Source organism: Triticum dicoccoides, chromosome 4A (genome assembly GCF_002162155.2).
Source record: "Triticum dicoccoides isolate Atlit2015 ecotype Zavitan chromosome 4A, WEW_v2.0, whole genome shotgun sequence".
Classification (NCBI taxonomy): Eukaryota; Viridiplantae; Streptophyta; class Magnoliopsida; order Poales; family Poaceae; genus Triticum; species Triticum dicoccoides.
The window spans coordinates 280447076-280466054 of NC_041386.1; positions in this window are offsets into that span (position 1 = coordinate 280447076).

Sequence of the window (18979 nt, forward strand, 5' to 3'; positions counted from 1 at the left end):
TTAAAAGTTTGCCATAGCTGCAACTTCGCGTACTTCGTTTGTGTTCAACGACCAGACAAAGGCGTCACAGAACCCCACCTTGATCAATAAAGCTTTCATCTTATATTCGCAATATCCAGATTGCAATCTTAGTTTCTTGCTTGTTCTTCGTTTGCTCGCAGGAAACAGACCCTCGTGGTCAGGTTGATCGTGCTCCGGCGTGGTCAATAACCTCTCGGAATTGGTTTAGCGATTGCTAAGGCGCGACGTCCTCGCACGTTCGTAGTCGGATCGTCAAAGTCGACTTCCACCAAAGCGATATCCATCATCTCATCGAAAGACGGGACACCTTTGCCTCTATCAAGTGGTATCAGATTTCCAGGTTGCTCGGTGAGATTTTACAGTTTTTCGTAGTTTAGATCGAGTCTGTTTTTCATACCTATAGTCCACGAAAAAGCCAAAAAACAATTTTAGGGTTAGTTCATCCCATCCGAACCAATCTGAGCCTTGCATAATCTTTTCTGTATTTGCTTTGTTGAATTTGCGGTTGCATCGTCGTGTCCAGTTGCTGGTCTTAGCGTCTAGTCTTTTAGAGTTTCGAGTTCTGTTCACAGGTTGTCACGTCGCCGCTGCCATATATCACCACCGCATCATCATCGTCGCTGTTGCCATATACCACCACCACATATTCACCATCAATCCGAATCCATATACGCCACCACATATCCGCCGCCATCACGCCAATCCGAGTTCACCTGCAAAATATATCCGCCACCTGTCCGTGTTCTACCAGATTCATCTTCGCCACTAGTCCGAGTTCCACCAGATTCATCTCCGCCACCAGTCCTAGTCCGAATCCAGTAATTGTTGCATTGTTCTCGATTTCCAGATCACGCGATATTCCGAGTCGTGACAGAGAAGGACTCCCCAACTTCCGAGCCATCCGCAGAAGAAAAATAGATCCAATTTCAAAAAAAAAAAATTTGGCTAGGCAGTTTTTAGACCATTTGTAGACTTTTTCGAAAAAAAATTGTTGCGGAGCAAAAAAAAAAGAGGAAAAAAAGTGCAAAAAAAAAGAGAAAAAAAATTCAGAGTGTGCTCATCCCTTGTTTACGTGCCGCGCCGTGATTTTGTTGGTGTTCTAGGCTCGTGTCTCTAGCACAGTCTAGCCTAGGACCAGCACAGTACCGTCGTTGAGCGTTTATTCAACTTTGCATCTCTGAATTGATTATTGCTGACCCTTTTTGCTACCATATTATAAGCCTTCCCAGCTCCACATACATCTACGTCGTGCGTTTGACTCTCCCCGGTAATCGCTCTATCCAAGCTTTGAGAGTTTTGACTACAACGGTTGCCGATCACCGCCTGCTGCTGGGTAAGAACTGGTAAGAATTTGAGTTTTGCTTGACGGGTTTGTGACACCCACCACCACCACTTGTTCGTAGTCTGTAGGATCATATTCTTGTGTGTTTCTATTGCTGCTAACCATGCCAGGATCACAAGCCGACGAGATTGACTGGGAGAATTTATCAAACAAGGAGCTTCATGATAAGTTTCAGCAAATGATGACTGAACAGGTGCAAGATGTGCTGAACAATTTTGAAGAGGCGATGGAGAAGATCACTGGCCTTGAGAAGACGTTCGAAACAAAGCTCGATAACAAGTTCAATGAATTGCTCGCGCGTCTTCCACCACCACCACCCGCTGCACCTAACGCACCTCTCCAACAACAACAACAACGACTACCTCCAGGTCGCGAAACAGACCTCCGCCGAGCAAGCCGTGTTCCTCTTGCGTTTGGCCAAACTGTTGGTGCTGCTGTTGATACTTCTGTGGCTCCTGCTGCTGATGCGGAGGAGGATGATTATGAGGGAGATTATGAGGATGAGATTGATCAAAATCAGCACTACGTGCAGCCACCTGCACCACCACCAGCAGGTCGACCTCAGGTATATATTCGTAATGGTAGGCCTGCACCACCACCTCAGGTACGAGATGATGTCCATATTCCTAAACTGATTTGCCTCTTCCATCTTCGGAGAAGGTTAATTTTGATGCTAAACAACGTGCTGAATTGATTTTAAAAATGCATGAGTTAACTAAGGAAAACATTGAGCGTATGAATGCCAAATATAAACTTGCTGGAGATAAGGGTAGAAAACATGTTGTGTTTGCACCTGGAGATCTTGTTCGGTTACATTTGCGTAAGGATAGATTTCCTAATTTGCGCAAATCAAAGCTCATGCCACGGGCAGATGGTCCCTTTAAGGTGTTAGAGAAAATAAATGATAATGCATATATACTTGAGCTGCTTGCAGATTTTGGGGTTAGTCCCACTTTTAACATTGCAGATTTGAAGGCTTATTTGGGTGAGGAAGATGAGCTTCCGTCGAGGACGACTTCATTTCAAGAAGGGGAGGATGATGAGGACATCAATACCATTGTTACACCCACAGCCCCTGCTGCTATACATACTGGACCAATTACTAGAGCTCACGCACGCCAACTAAATTACCAGGTACTTTCGTTTCTTGGTAATGATTCTAATGTTCATGAGAATATGATGCTGCCTAAATTGGATACATTTGTTTTGCTTACAAATGAAGGGCCTAGCTTGGAGAAGGATGAACATTGGAGCAAGAACAAGCATGGAGATGATGGCATGCGCAAGGGGAACAAGAACAGAGTTATAAGTGATGATTTCAGGTCTTTGAAGCCACCATAACGAGTGCATGAAGCCTTGGACGAAATATACAAGATGTCACTTCATAAATTTCGTCCAGAGGCTATTATAGGTGCTGCGTCACCTTTTTATTGGGCCAGGCCCATGTAATTTCGAAATACATAAGTATAGGCTATTTCTAGAGTCCGTATGTGTGGAGAAACAAGAGATAGGGTTGATTTCGGACCCCTCTACCAAGGGCCACGAAATTCCCCCTCTCTTCCTCCATATATACAGCCCTTAGGGCACCGTTTAGACTTTGGGTTTTGTTTAGATTAAAGTTCGCCATAGCTGCAACTTCGCGTACTTCGTTTGTGTTCAACGACCAGACAAAGGCGTCACAGAACCCCACCTTGATCAATAAAGCTTTCATCTTATATTCGCAATATCGAGATTGCAATCTCAGATTCTTGCTTGTTCTTTGTTTGCTCGCAGGAATCAGACCCTCATGGTCAGGTTGATCGTGCTCCGGCGTGGTCAATAACCTCTCGGAGTTGGTTTAGCAATTGCTAAGGCGCGACGTCCTCGCACGTTCGTAGCCGGATCGTCAAAGTCGACTTCCACCAAAGCGAAAATCCATCATCTGATCGAAAGACGGGACACCTCTGCCTCTATCAGGGGGGGGGCGGCGCCCCCTTTCCCTCTCCCTCCCCACTTCCTTCCCCCTCCTAGTAGGAGTCCTACTCCTACTAGGAGGAGGACTCCTCCTTGGCGCGCCTATAGGGCCGGCCGGCCTCCTCCCCTTGCTCCTTTATATACGGGGGCAGGGGGCACCCCTAGACACACAAGTTGATCCACGTGATCATATTCTTAGCCGTGTACGACTACATCAACCAAGTTAACGCTTCCGTTGTCGATCTACAAGGGTACGTAGATCACACTCTCCCCCTCTCGTTGCTATGCATCACCATGATCTTGCGTGTGCGTAGGAAAATTTTGAAATTACTATGTTCCCCAACAGTGGCATCCGAGCCTAGGTTTTATATGTTGATGTTATATGCACGAGTAGAACACAAGTGAGTTGTGGGCGATATAAGTCATACTGCTTACCAGCATGTCATACTTTGGTTCAGCGGTATTGTTGGACGAAGCGGCCCGGACCGACATTACGCATATGCTTACGCGAGACCGGTTCTCCCGACGTGCTTTGCACATAGGTGGCTTGCAGGTGACAGTTTCTCCAACTTTAGTTGAACCGAGTGTGGCTACGCCCGGTCCTTGCGCAGGTTAAAACAGCACCAACTTGACAAACTATCGTTGTGGTTTTGATGCGTAGGTAAGATTGGTTCTTGCTTAAGCCCGTAGCAGCCACGTAAAACTTGCAACAACAAAGTAGAGGATGTCTAACTTGTTTTTGCAGGGCTTGTTGTGATGTGATATGGTCAAGACATGATGCTAAATTTTATTGTATGAGATGATCATGTTTTGTAACCGAGTTATCGGCAACTGGTAGGAGCCATATGGTTGTCGCTTTATTGTATGCAATGCAATCGCGCTGTAATGCTTTACTTTATCACTAAGCGGTAGCAATAGTCGTGGAAGCATAAGATTGGCGAGATGACAACGATGCTACGATGGAGATCAAGGTGTCGCGCCGGTGACGATGGTGATCACGACGGTGCTTCGGAGATGGACATCACAAGCACAAGATGATGATGGCCATATCATATCACTTATATTGATTGCATGTGATGTTTATCTTTTATGCATCTTATCTTGCTTTGATTGACGGTAGTATTATAAGATGATCTCTCACTAAAATTATCAAGAAGTGTTCTCCCTGAGTATGCACCGTTGCGAAAGTTCTTCGTGCTGAGACACCACGTGATGACCGGGTGTGATAGGCTCTACGTTCAAATACAACGGGTGCAAAACAGTTGCACACGCGGAATACTCAGGTTATACTTGACGAGCCAAGCATATACAGATATGGCCTCGGAACACGGATACAGAAAGGTCGAGCGTGAATCATATAGTAGATATGATCAACATAGTGACGTTCACCAATGAAACTACTCCATCTCATGTGATGATCGGACATGGTTTAGTTGATTTGGATCACCTAATCACTTAGAGGATTAGAGGGATGTCTATCTAAGTGGGAGTTCTTTAAGTAATATGATTAATTGAACCTAAATTTATCATGAACTTAGTACCTGATAGTATCTTGCTTGTTTATGTATGATTGTAGATAAATGGCCTGTGCTGTTGTTCCGTTGAATTTTAATGCGTTCCTTGAGAAAGCAAAGTTGAAAGATGATGGTAGCAATTACACGGACTGGGTCCGTAACTTGAGGATTATCCTCATTGCTGCATAGAAGAATTACGTCCTGGAAGCACCGCTGGGTGCCAGGCCTGCTGCTAGAGCAACACCAGATGTTGTGAACGTCTGGCAGAGCAAAGCTGATGACTACTCGATAGTTCAGTGTGCCATGCTTTACGGCTTAGAACCGGGACTTCAACGACGTTTTGAACGTCATGGAGCATATGAGATGTTCCAGGAGTTGAAGTTAATATTTCCAGAAAATGCCCGGATTGAGAGATATGAAGTCTCCAATAAGTTCTGTAGCTGCAAGATGGAGGAGAACAGTTCTGTCAGTGAGCATATACTCAAAATGTCTGGGTATAATAATCACTTGATTCAAATGGGAGTTAATCTTCCAGATGATTGCGTCATTAACAGAATTCTCCAATCACTGCCACCAAGCTACAAGAGCTTCGTGATGAACTATAATATGCAAGGCATGAATAAGACTATTCCCGAGCTCTTTGCAATGCTGAAAGCTGCGGAGGTAGAAATCAAAAAGGAGCATCAAGTGTTGATGGTCAACAAGACCACTAGTTTCAAGAAAAAGGGCAAAGGGAAGAAGAAGGGGAACTTCAAGAAGAACAGCAAGCAAGTTGCTGCTCAAGAGAAGAAACCCAAGTCTGGACCTAAGCCTGAAACTGAGTGCTTCTACTGCAAGCAGACTGGTCACTGGAAGCGGAACTGCCCCAAGTATTTGGCGGATAAGAAGGATGGCAAGGTGAACAAAGGTATATGTGATATACATGTTATTGATGTGTACCTTACTAATGATCACAGTAGCACCTGGGTATTTGATACTGGTTCTGTTGCTAATATTTGCAACTCGAAACAGGGACTACGAATTAAGCGAAGATTGGCTAAGGACGAGGTGACGATGCGCGTGGGAAACGGTTCCAAAGTCGATTTGATCGCGGTCGGCACGCTACCTTACATCTACCTTCGGGATTAATATTAGACCTAAATAATTGTTATTTGGTGCCAGCGTTAAGCATGAACATTATATCTGGATCTTGTTTGATGCGAGACAGTTATTCATTTAAATCAGAGAATAATGGTTGTTATATTTATATGAGTAATATCTTTTATGGTCATGCACCCTTGAAGAGTGGTCTATTCTTATTGAATCTTGATATTAGTAACACACATATTCATAATGTTGAAGCCAAAAGATGCAGAGGTGATAATGATAGTGCAACTTATTTGTGGCACTGCCGTTTAGGTCATATCGGTGTAAAGCGCATGAAGAAACTCCATACTGATGGACTTTTGGAACCACTTGATTATGAATCACTTGGTACTTGCGAACCGTGCCTCATGGGCAAGATGACTAAAACACCGTTCTCCGGTACTATGGAGAGAGCAACAGATTTGTTGGAAATCATACATACAGATGTATGTGGTCCGACGCATATTGAGGCTCGTGGCGGATATCGTTATTTTCTTATCTTCATAGATGACTTAAGCAGATATGGGTATATCTACTTAATGAAACATAAGTCTGAAACGTTTGAAAAGTTCAAAGAATTTCAGAGTGAAGTTGAAAATCATCGTAACAAGAAAATACAGTTTCTACGATCTGATCGTGGAGGAGAATATTTGAATTACGAGTTTGGTGTATATTTGAAACAATGCGGAATAGTTTCGCAACTCACGCCACCCGGAACACCACAGCGTAATGGTGTGTCCGAACGTCGTAATGTACTTTACTAGATATGGTGCGATCTATGATGTCTCTTACTGATTTACCGCTATCATTTTGGGGTTATGCTTTGGAGACGGCCACATTCACGTTAAATAGGGCACCATCAAAATCCGTTGAGACGACGCCTTATGAACTATGGTTTGGCAAGAAACCAAAGTTGTCGTTTCTGAAAGTTTGGGGCTGCGATGCTTATGTGAAAAAGCTTCAACCTGATAAGCTCGAACCCAAATCGGAGAAATGTGCCTTCATAGGATATCCAAAGGAGACTATTGGATACACCTTCTATCACAGATCCGAAGGCAAGACTTTTGTTGCTAAGTTCGGAAACTTTCTAGAGAAGGAGTTTCTCTCGAAAGAAGTGAGTGGGAGGAAAGTAGAACTTGACGAGGTAACTGTACCTGCTCCCTTATTGGAAAGTAGTGCATCACAGAAAACTGTTTCTGTGACACCTACACCAATTAGTGAGGAAGCTAATGATAATGATCATGAAACTTTAGAACAAGATACTACTGAACCTCGTAGATCAACCAGAGTGAGATCCGCGCCAGAGTGGTATGGTAATCCAGTTCTGGAAGTCATGCTACTAGATCATGATGAACCTACGAACTATGAAGAAGCGATGATGAGCCCAGATTCCGCAAAATGGCTTGAAGCCATGAAATCTGAGATGGGATCCATGTATGAGAACAAAGTGTGGACTTTGGTTGACTTGCCCAATGATCGGCAAGCAATTGAGAATAAATGGATCTTCAAGAAGAAGACTAACGCCGACGGTAATATTACTGTCTACAAAGCTCGACTTGTCGCAAAAGGGTTTCGGCAAGTTCAAGGGGTTGACTACGATGAGACCTTCTCACCCGTAGCGATGCTTAAGTCTGTCCGAATCATGTTAGCAATTGCCGCATTTTATGATTATGAAATTTGGCAGATGGATGTCAAAACTGCATTCCTGAATGGATTTCTGGAAGAAGAGTTGTATATGATGCAACCGGAAGGTTTTGTCGATCCAAAGGGAGCTAACAAAGTGTGCAAGCTCCAGCGATCCATTTATGGACTGGTGCAAGCCTCTCAGAGTTGGAATAAACGCTTTGATAGTGTGATCAAAGCATTTGGTTTTATACAGACTTTTGGAGAAGCCTGTATTTACAAGAAAGTGAGTGGGAGCTCTGTAGCATTTCTAATATTATATGTGGATGACATATTACTGATCGGAAATGATATAGAATTTCTGGATAGCATAAAGGGATACTTGAATAAGAGTTTTTCAATGAAAGACCTCGGTGGAGCTGCTTACATATATTAGGCATAAAGATCTATAGAGATAGATCAAGACGTTTAATTGGACTTTCACAAAGCACATACCTTGACAAGATTTTGAAGAAGTTCAAAATGGATCAAGCAAAGAAAGGGTTCTTGCCTGTGTTACAAGGTGTGAAGTTGAGTCAGACTCAATGCCCGACCACTGCAGAAGATAGAGAGAAAATGAAAGATGTTCCCTATGCTTCAGCCATAGGCTCTATCATGTATGCAATGCTGTGTACGAGACCTGATGTGTGCCTTGCTATAAGTCTAGCAGGGAGGTACCAAAGTAATCCAGGAGTGGATCACTGGACAACGGTCAAGAACATCCTGAAGTACCTGAAAAGGACTAAGGATATGTTTCTCGTATATGGAGGTGACAAAGAGCTCATCATAAACGGTTACGTTGATGCAAGCTTTGACACTGATCCAGACGATTCTAAATTGCAAACCGGATACGTGTTTACATTAAACGGTGGAGCTGTCAGTTGGTGCAGTTCTAAACAAAGCGTCGTGGCGGGATCTACGTGTGAAGCGGAATACATAGCTGCTTCGGAAGCAGCAAATGAAGGAGTCTGGATGAAGGAGTTCATATCCGATCTAGGTGTCATACCTAGTGCATCGGGTCCAATGAAAATATTTTGTGACAATACTGGTGCAATTGCCTTGGCGAAGGAATCCAGATTTCACAAGAGAACCAAGCACATCAAGAGACGCTTCAATTCCATCCGGGATCTAGTCCAGGTGGGAGACATAGAGATTTGCAAGATACATACGGATCTGAATGTTGCAGACCCGTTCACTAAGCCTCTTCCACGAGCAAAACATGATCAGCACCAAGGCTCCATGGGTGTTAGAATCATTACTGTGTAATCTAGATTATTGACTCTAGTGCAAGTGGGAGACTGAAGGAAATATGCCCTAGAGGCAATAATTAAGTTATTATTTATTTCCTTATATCATGATAAAAGTTTATTATTCATGCTAGAATTGTATTAACCGGAAACATAATACATGTGTGAATACATAGACAAACAGAGTGTCACTAGTATGCCTCTACTTGACTAGCTCGTTAATCAAAGATGGTTATGTTTCCTAACCATGGACAAAGAGTTGTTATTTGATTAAATGGGATCACATCATTAGTTGAATGATCTGATTGACATGACCCATTCCATTAGCTTAGCACCCGATCGTTTAGTATGTTGCTATTGCTTTCTTCATGACTTATACATGTTCCTATGACTATGAGATTATGCAACTCCCGTTTGCCAGAGGAACACTTTGTGTGCTACCAAACGTCACAACATAACTGGGTGATTATAAAGGAGCTCTACAGGTGTCTCCAAAGGTACATATTGGGTTGGCGTATTTCGAGATTAGGATTTGTCACTCCGATTGCCGGAGAGGTATCTCTGGGCCCTCTCGGTAATGCACATCACTTAAGCCTTGCAAGCATTGCAACTAATGAGTTAGTTGCGGGATGATGTATTACAGAACGAGTAAAGAGACTTGCCGGTAACGAGATTGAACTAGGTATTGAGATACCGACGATCGAATCTCGGGCAAGTAACATACCGACGACAAAGGGAACGACGTATGTTGTTATGCGGTCTGACCTATAAAGATCTTCGTAGAATATGTAGGAGCCAATATGAGCATCCAGGTTCCGCTATTGGTTATTGACCGGAGACGTGTCTCGGTCATGTCTACATTGTTCTCGAACCCGTAGGGTCCGCACGCTTAAGGTTTCGATGATAGTTATATTATGAGTTTACGAGTTTTGATGTACCGAAGTTAGTTCGGAGTCCCGGGTGTGATCACGGACGTGGCGAGGAGTCTCGAAAAGGTCGAGACATAAAGATTGATATATTGGACGACTATATTCAGATACCGGAAGTGTTCCGGGTGATTTCGGAGAAAACCGGAGAGCCGGAGGGTTACCGGACCCCCCCCCCCGGGAGAAGTAATGGGCCATATGGGCCTTAGTGGAGAGAGAGAGGGGCAGCCAAAGGTGGGCCGCGCGCCTCCTCCCCCCTGGTCCGAATTGGACTAGGAGAGGGGGGGGGGCGGCACCCCCCTTTCCCTCTCCCTCCCCACTTCCTTCCCCCTCCTAGTAGGAGTCTTACTCTGATGAGGACATCAATACCATTGTTACACCCACAGCCCCTACTGCTACATATACTGGACCAATTACTAGAGCTCGCGCACGCCTATTAAATTATCAGGTACTTTCGTTTGTTGGTAATGATTCTAATGTTCATGAGAATATGATGCTGCCTAAATTGGATACATTTGTTTTGCTTACAAATGAAGGGCCTAGCTTGGAGAAGGATGAACATTGGAGCAAGAACAAGCATGGAGATGATGCCATGCGCAAGGGGAACAAGAACGGAGTTACAAGTGATGATTTCAGGACTTTGAAGCCACCATAATGGGTGCATGAAGCCTTGGACGAAATATACAAGATGCCACTTCATAAATTTCGTCTCGAGGCTATTATAGGTGCTGCGTCACCTTTTTATTAGGCCAGGCCCATGTAATTTCGAAATACATAGGTATAGGCTATTTTTAGAGTCCGTATGTGTGGGGAAACAAGAGATAGGGTTGATTTCGGACCCCTCCACCAAGGGCCACGAAATTCCCCCTCTCTTCCTCCATATATACAGCCCTTAGGGCACCGTTTAGACTTTGGGTTTTGTTTAGATTAAAGTTCGCCATAGCTGCAACTTCGCGTACTTCGTTTGTGTTCAAAGACCAGACAAAGGCGTCACAGAACCCCACCTTGATCAATAAAGCTTTCATCTTATATTCGCAATATCCAGATTGCAATCTCAGTTTCTTGCTTGTTCTTCGTTTGCTTGCAGGAAAACAGACCCTCGTGGTCAGGTTGATCGTGCTCCGGCGTGGTCAATAACCTCTCGGAGTTGGTTTAGCGATTGCTAAGGCGCGACGTCCTCGCACGTTCGTAGTCGGATCGTCAAAGTCGACTGCCACCAAAGCGATATCCATCATCTCATCGAAAGATGGGACACCTTTGCCTCTATCAAGTGGTATCAGATTTCCAGGTTGCTCGGTGAGATTTTACAGTTTTTCGTAGTTTAGATCGAGTCTGTTTTTCATACCTATAGTCCACGAAAAAGCCAAAAAACAATTTTAGGGTTAGTTCATCCCATCCGAACCAATCTGAGCCTTGCATAATCTTTTCTGTATTTGCTTTGTTGAATTTGCGGTTGCGTCGTCGTGTCCAGTTGCTGGTCTTAGCGTCTAGTCTTTTAGAGTTTCGAGTTCTGTTCACAGGTTGTCACGTCGCCGCTGCCATATATCACCACCGCATCATCATCGCCGCTGTTGCCATATACCACCACCACATATTCACCGTCAATCCGAATCCATATACGCCACCACATATCCGCCGCCATCACGCCAATCCGAGTTCACCTGCAACATATATCCGCCACTTGTCCGTGTTCCACCAGATTCATCTTCGCCACCAGTCCGAGTTCCACCAGATTCATCTCCGCCACCAGTCCTAGTCCGAGTCCAGTAATTGTTCCATTGTTCTCGATTTCCAGATCACGCGATACTCCGAGTCGTGACAGAGAAGGACTCCCCAACTTCCGAGCCATCCGCAGAAGAAAAATAGTTCCAATTTCAAAAAAAAAAATTGGCTAGGCAGTTTTTAGACCATTTGTAGACTTTTTCGAAAAAAAATTGTTGCAGAGCAAAAAAAAAAAGAGAGGAAAAAAAGTGCAAAAAAAGAGAAAAAAAATTCAGAGTGTGCTCATCCCTTGTTTACGTGCCGCGCCGTGATTTTGTTGGTGTTCTAGGCTCGCGTCTCTAGCACAGTCTAGCCTAGGACCAGCACAGTATCGTCGTTGAGCGTTTATTCAACTTTGCATCTCTGAATTGATTATTGCTGACCCTTTTTGCTACCATATTATAAGCCTTCCCAGCTCCACATACATCTACGTCGTGCGTTTGACTCTCCCTGGTAATCGCTCTATCCAAGCTTTGAGAGTTTTGACTACAACGGTTGCCGATCACCGCCTGCTGCTGGGTAAGAACTGGTAAGAATTTGAGTTTTGCTTGACGGGTTTGTGACACCCACCACCACCACTTGTTCGTAGTCTGTAGGATCATATTCTTGTGTGTTCCTATTGCTGCTAACCATGCCAGGATCACAAGCCGACGAGATTGACTGGGAGAATTTATCAAACAAGGAGCTTCATGATAAGTTTCAGCAAATGAGGACTGAACAGGTGCAAGATGTGCTGAACAATTTTGAAGAGGCCATGGAGAAGATCACTGGCCTTGAGAAGACGTTCGAAACAAAGCTCGATAACAAGTTTAATGAATTGCTCGCGCGTCTTCCACCACCACCACCCGCTGCACCTAACGCACCTCTCCAACAACAACAACAACGACTACCTCCACATCGCGAAACAGACCTCCGCCGAGCGAGTCGTGTTCCTCTTGCGGTTGGCCAAACTGTTGGTGCTGCTGTTGATACTTCTGTGGCTCCTGCTGCTGATGCGGAGGAGGATGATTATGAGGGAGATTATGAGGATGAGGTTGATCAAAATCAGCACTACGTGCAGCCACCTGTACCACCACCAGCAGGTCGACCTCAGGTATATATTCGTAATGGTAGGCCTGCACCACCACCTCAGGTACGAGATGATGTCCATATTCCTAAACTGAAATTGAATATTCCACCATTTTAGGGTAGATATGTTCCTGATATATATCTTACTTGGGAGTTAGAAACTGAACAACGATTTACATGTTTACAATATCCTGAGGAGAGACGAGTTGCTGCTGCTGTTTGTGCTTTCACTAGTTTTGCATGTGTATGGTGGTCTGAACATTGTAGATTATATCCTATTCCAACTACTTGGGCTGCTTTGAAAACTGCTATGCGTACGCGTTGGGTTCCACCATATTATCAACGTGAATTGCTTCAAAAATTGCAGCGTTTAAGACAAGGAAAAAATTCTGTAGAAGAATATTATCAGGAATTACAAACTGGCATGATTAGATGTGGTATTGTTGAGGACAATGAAGCTATGCTTGCACGTTTTCTGGGTGGATTAAATAGAGAGATTCAGACCATTCTAGACTATAAGGAGTATACTAATATCACTCGTTTATTCCATCTTGCTTGTAAAGCTGAACGTGAAGTGCAGGATCGACAAGCATTGGGGCGAACTAACTTTTCTGCAGGCCGACCTTCATCATGGACACCACGTGCATCTTCTACTTCAACTGCACCAGCACCTCCATCCGGTGCCACCTCCAGCCGTGATACAAGAAAACAGGCACAACCACCATTATCTGCCAAGAGCGCACCTGCGGGGCCTGCACAGCGTTCTTCTTCTTCCATGGCATCAACAGGGCACACAAGTGATATTATTTGTCGTCGTTGTAAGGGAGGAGGTCATTATGCGAGAGAATGAAAATCTCCGCGTGTGATGATTGCTACCGCGGATGGTGGATATGTGATAGAGGCGAGGGTGTCCCGATCTTTCGATGAGATGATAACTATCAATTTGGTGGAGACGACTTTGACGATCCGACTACAAACGTGCACGACGTTGCGCCTTAGCAATCGCTAAACCAATCTCCTGAGGTTACTGACGATGCCGGAAGCACGGTCAGCCTGACCACGAAGGTCTATTCCTGCAAGCAATCGAAGAACGAGCAAGAATATGATAAAGCAATCTGAATATTGCAAATATATATGAGGTATTGATAATGGTGGGGATCCGGAAGCGGTCTTGGTCTGGTCGTTGGACACAAACGAAGTACACGAAGTTGCGTTGGCTAACTTTTAACTAAACAAATCCCAAGGAAAAACTACTAGATGGATCTACTTATATAGGAGCAAGGGGTGGCGGCCAAGGAGGTGGGAGGACGTCCCAAGGCAGCCTAAAACTAAATCTAGGTCGTACAAGGCCAATGGGCCCAAGTGGAGGTGATGTAACACCTTTGGACTTGTAGTTTGACTCGGATTCTGCTGCAGCATTAGATTGTTTCGTCCACAACTCAACGCTCCGGACGAATTTGAAGGTGATTCCAATTGGGTTGGAAAGTGCACGAAATCTAGTTTCCAACAAAAAAAGAATCACCCAATTCGGAGTCCGTATGAAAAACTTGTGTGCGTTTTGAGTCAGGTGTGTCTGTGCAGTCCGAATCTGAATCCAGAACGTGAGAGACTTGGAATCTATCTTCTCTTGGGCCAAAAGTGACGTGAGAGAACTTTTTGGACAGCAAATAAACATCTCTTTCTTCCTTATCTTCATATGTGGATTGTACAAATGTCCCATACACCTGCAATTAGACAAAACACAAAAGTGTGTGAAGTATTTTTGTTCTGGATAACATAAATAGATTATTGAATAGTTTGCACTAGAAATCACCTGACAAATATGCATATATGCAATATTTTTGGTCATATCCAAGGTAGTCATGTCCTCATCAAGGTTGATCAAAATCAGCACTACGTGCAGCCACCTGTACCACCACCAGCAGGTCGACCTCAGGTATATATTCGTAATGGTAGGCCTGCACCACCACCTCAGGTACGAGATGATGTCCATATTCCTAAACTGAAATTGAATATTCCACCATTTGAGGGTAGATATGTTCCTGATATATATCTTACTTGGGAGTTAGAAACTGAACAACGATTTACATGTTTACAATATCCTGAGGAGAGACGAGTTGCTGCTGCTGTTTGTGCTTTCACTAGTTTTGCATGTGTATGGTGGTCTGAACATTGTAGATTATATCCTATTCCAACTACTTGGGCTGCTTTGCAAACTGCTATGCGTACGCGTTGGGTTCCACCATATTATCAACGTGAATTGCTTCAAAAATTGCAGCGTTTAAGACAAGGGAAAAATTCTGTAGAAGAATATTATCAGGAATTACAAACTGGCATGATTAGATGTGGTATTGTTGAGGAGAATGAAGCTATGCTTGCACGTTTTCTGGGTGGATTAAATAGAGAGATTCAGACCATTCTAGACTATAAGGAGTATACTAATATCACTCGTTTATTCCATCTTGCTTGTAAAGCTGAACGTGAAGTGCAGGATCGACAAGCATTGGGGCGAACTAACTTTTCTGCAGGCCGACCTTCATCATGGACACCACGTGCATCTTCTACTTCAACTGCACCAGCACCTCCATCCGGTGCCACCTCCAGCCGTGATACAAGAAAACAGGCACAACCACCATTATCTGCCAAGAGCGCACCTGCGGGGCCTGCACAACGTTCTTCTTCTTCCATGGCATCAACAGGGCACACAAGTGATATTATTTGTCGTCGTTGTAAGGGAGGAGGTCATTATGCGAGAGAATGCAAATCTTCGCGTGTGATGATTGCTACCGCGGATGGTGGATATGAGTCTACTAGTGACTATGATGAGGAGACTTTGGCTCTTATTACTCGTGAAGAACATGGTGGAGATGATTCTGATCATGAGACGCAATACATGGCTCCTGAAGACGCTGACAGGTATGAATGTTTAGTTGCTCAAAGTGTTTTGAGTGTGCAGATCACACAAGCTGAGCAAAATCAGAGGCACAATTTGTTCCATACCAAGGGAGTTGTGAAGGAACGTTCTGTGTGCGTCATCATAGACGGAGGGAGCTGCAACAACTTGGCTAGCATGGAGATGGTGGAGAAGCTTTCTCTCACCACAAGACCACATCCACATCCTTACTACATCCAATGGTTCAACAACAGTGGCAAGGTTAAGGTAACACGTACTGTTTGTGTGCATTTTAGTATCTCTACATATGCTGATTATGTTGATTGTGATGTGGTACCTATGCAAGCATGTTCCTTATTACTTGGTAGACCATGGCAATTTGATAAAAATTCTGTTCACCATGGTAGAAACAATCACTATACTCTTGTTCATAAGGATAAAAATATTACTTTGCTTCCTATGACTCAAGATTCCATTTTGAAAGATGATATTAATAGAGCTAATAAAGCAAAACAGGAGACGAATAAGAGTGAAAATCAGATTGTGGCAAAAGAATTTGAGCAACAAATGAAGCCTAATAATAAACCATCCAGTGTTGCTTCTGAAATTAAATTGAAAAGTGCATGTTTATTTGCCACCAAATCTGATATTGATGAGCTAGATTTCAGCAAATCTGTTTGGTATGCTTTTGTGTGCAAAGAGGCATTATTTTCATTCGAGGACGTGCCTTCCTCTTTGCCTCCTGCTGTCACTAACATTTTGCAGGAGTTCGCTGAAGTCTTTCCACAAGACATGCCACCGGGATTACCGCCTATTCGAGGGATTGAGCATCAGATTGACTTAATTCCCGGTGCTTCACTGCCAAACCGTGCACCATACCGTACCAATCGAGAGGAGACGAAGGAGATTATGCGTCAAGTACAAGAGCTTCTCGACAAAGGTTATATACGCGAATCCCTTAGTCCTTGTGCTGTTCCTATTATTCTAGTGCCGAAAAAGGATGGTACATCACGTATGTGTGTTGATTGTAGAGGCATTAATAATATTACTATTCGTTATCGTCATCCTATTCCTAGGCTAGATGATATGCTTGATGAATTGAGTGGCTCTACAATATTCTCTAAAGTTGATTTGCGTAGTGGATACCATCAAATTCGTATGAAATTGGGAGATGAATGGAAAACAGCATTCAAAACTAAGTTTGGATTATATGAGTGGTTAGTCATGGGTTAACTAATGCACCTAGTACTTTCATGAGATTAATGAACGAAGTTTTACGTGTTTTCATTGGACGATTTGTGGTAGTTTACTTTGATGACATATTGATTTATAGCAGATCTTTGGAAGAACATTTGGAACATTTACGTGCTGTTTTTATTGCTCTACGTGATGCACGTTTGTTTGGTAACCTTGGGAAGTGCACCTTTTGCACCGACCGAGTATCTTTTCTTGGCTATGTTGTTACTCCACAGGGAATTGAAGTTGATAAAGCCAAGATTGAAGCTATTGAGAGTTGGCCGCAACCCAAAACGGTCACACAAGTGAGGAGTTTTCTTGGCCTCGCTGGATTCTATAGGTGTTTTGTGAGAGATTTCAGCACCATTGCTGCACCTCTCAATGAGCTTACAAAGAAAGATGTGCCTTTTCTTTGGGGTACCACACAGGAAGAAGCCTTCTCGGTATTGAAAGATAAGTTGACACATGCTCCTTTACTCCAACTTCCTGATTTTAATAAGACTTTTGAGCTTGAATGTGATGCTAGTGGAATTGGATTAGGCGGTGTGTTATTACAAGATGGCAAACCTGTTGCATACTTTTCTGAAAAATTGAGTGGGCCTAGTCTGAATTATTCTACTTATGATAAAGAATTATATGCTCTTGTTCGGACTTTAGAAACATGGCAACATTATTTATGGCCCAAGGAATTTGTTATACATTCGGATCATGAATCCTTGAAACATATTAAAAGTCAAGCTAAACTGAATCGTAGACATGCTAAATGGGTTGAATTCATTGAGACTTTTCGTTATGTCATTAAACACAAGAAGGGAAAAGAAAATGTTATTGCTGATGCATTGTCTCGCCGCTATACTATGCTTTCACAACTTGACTTCAAAATATTTGGTTTGGAGACCATCAAAGATCAATATGTGCATGATGCTGATTTTAAAGATGTAATGCAGAATTGTAAAGAAGGAAGAATGTGGAACAAGTTCGTCGTTAACGATGGATTTGTGTTTCGTGCTAACAAGCTATGCATTCCAGCTAGCTCCGTTCGTCTTTTGTTGTTGCAGGAGGCGCATGGAGGAGGATTAATGGGACACTTTGGCGTGAAGAAGACGGAGGACGTACTTGCTACACATTTCTTTTGGCCAAAGATGAGATGGGATGTTGAGCGTTTTATTGCTCGATGCACTACATGTCAAAAAGCTAAGTCACGACTCAATCCTCATGGTTTATATATGCCTTTGCCTGTACCTAGTGTTCCTTGGGAGGATATATCTATGGACTTTGTTTTAGGTTTACCTCGAACAAAGAAGGGGAGGGATAGCATATTTGTTGTCGTGGATAGATTCTCCAAAATGGCACACTTTATACCATGTCATAAAAGCGATGATGCTGTTAATGTTGCTGATTTGTTCTTTCGTGAAATTATTCGCTTGCATGGTGTGCCAAATACTATTGTTTCAGATCGTGATACTAAATTTCTTAGCCACTTTTGGAGATGTTTATGGGCTAAGTTGGGGACTAAACTGCTTTTTAGTACTACTTGTCACCCCCAAACTGATGGACAAACTGAAGTAGTCAATAGAACGTTGTCTACTATGCTTAGGGCTGTTTTGAAGAATAATAAGAAAATGTGGGAGGAATGCTTGCCTCATATTGAATTTGCTTATAATCGTTCATTGCATTCTACTACTAAGACGTGCCCTTTTGAAGTTGTGTATGGTTTCCTACCTCGTGCACCTATTGATTTGTTGCCTCTTCCATCTTCGGAGAAGGTTAATTTTGATGCTAAACAACGTGCTGAATTGATTTTAAAAATGCATGAGTTAACTAAGGAAAACATTGAGCGTATGAATGCTAAATATAAACTTGCTGGAGATAAGGGTAGAAAACATGTTGTGTTTGCACCTGGAGATCTTGTTTGGTTACATTTGCGTAAGGATAGATTTCCTGATTTGCGCAAATCAAAGCTAATGCCACGTGCTGACGGTCCCTTTAAGGTGTTAGAGAAAATAAATGATAATGCATATAAACTTGAGCTGCCTGCAGATTTTGGGGTTAGTCCCACTTTTAACATTGCAGATTTGAAGCCTTATTTGGGTGAGGAAGATGAACTTCCGTCGAGGACGACTTCATTTCAAGAAGGGGAGTATGATGAGGACATCAATACAATTGTTACACCCACAGCCCCTGCTGCTATACATACTGGACCAATTACTAGAGCTCGTGCACGCCAACTA